At 42.9% G+C, this 1,030-nt stretch overlaps 1 protein-coding gene across 3 annotated transcripts in view; it reads right to left on the bottom strand.

The window, feature by feature from the left end:
- Window positions 1-1,030, bottom strand: part of LOC109967042 (autism susceptibility gene 2 protein-like) — a 193,193-nt gene that overhangs the window by 97,329 nt on the left and 94,834 nt on the right. The gene's annotated exons all lie outside the window — the stretch shown is intronic.

Genomic DNA, 1,030 nt, shown 5'->3' with positions numbered 1-1,030 from the left:
GCACTCAATGTACTGCAGAGCTGTTCATTAACTGTTTATATACAGAACAACTATGATGAGGCTCCTGCACAACATCCACTGGGCTTTGTCTGGAAGTTACCATAAAAACAAAAACAAAAAATAAAGTCTATGCTGCTACTTTCACAATCAGGGAGAGGGTGAATGAAACACCGGAAAGCTCTGCCTCCCCAAAAAACCCCATTTAAAAATAATGAAATGAGTCAGTGCATGAAGATGAGTGCAGGCAACAAAGGATTCCAGGAGCAGGGTTCAATAATCCATGCAGCAGATGACATAATGGGATTCATCTTACTCAGTCATAAATCTTCATTTGTGTGTGTGTACACACACAGTGTACTATACAAGCTAGACCTTCTCTGTTCTTACAGCCTGTTTGCATTTGAGCCATCATCAAAGTGCCTGATCAACTTGTCTTGCTGAGACAATTTAATTAGTTTACACAAACTAGACTCCCAGCAGGGAAAAAAGGGGAAGGATGGATAGTGGCAGAAAACAGGAACAGACGGAGATGGTGAGAGAGAGAGAGAGAGAGAGAGAGAGGCAGAGAGCACTCGAACCACCAAAGGCTTAATGAATCTGGTATCCCATGTTACTTCTGGATTCCGTTTTAAGCTCAAAGTACTGCACCCTCAGCAGCACCGCACCCCCCCACCTCAAATCTCTACTCAACACCTGACAAAGTAAACAATAATTGGAGATCTAATGAATGCTAATAATGACTGATAAGTACAATCTTTCCTTGAGGAGTACTCTAAGACAACGGTCCATATTAGCTTCATCTACCTAGTTAAGTTGAATAGTGAATTGTCTCTCAGTCTTTAGGGAGTCCTTGATTATCACATTTTCAGTAGCTGTGAATTTACATTAAGCAAGCGCTAAATGTCCCCTCCTTGAACCACCACCTTATTGTGATGGAGGGGTTTGAGTACCCGAGTGATCCTAGGAGCTATGTTGTCGGGAGCTATATGTCCCTGGTAGGGTCTCCCAAGGCAAACAGGTCCTGGGTGAC

Source organism: Monopterus albus, unplaced genomic scaffold (assembly GCF_001952655.1).
Source record: "Monopterus albus unplaced genomic scaffold, M_albus_1.0 scaffold124.1, whole genome shotgun sequence".
NCBI lineage: Eukaryota > Metazoa > Chordata > Actinopteri > Synbranchiformes > Synbranchidae > Monopterus > Monopterus albus.
The sequence above is the reverse complement of the archived record's forward strand: the minus strand, read 5'-3'. Positions and strand labels throughout refer to the sequence as shown.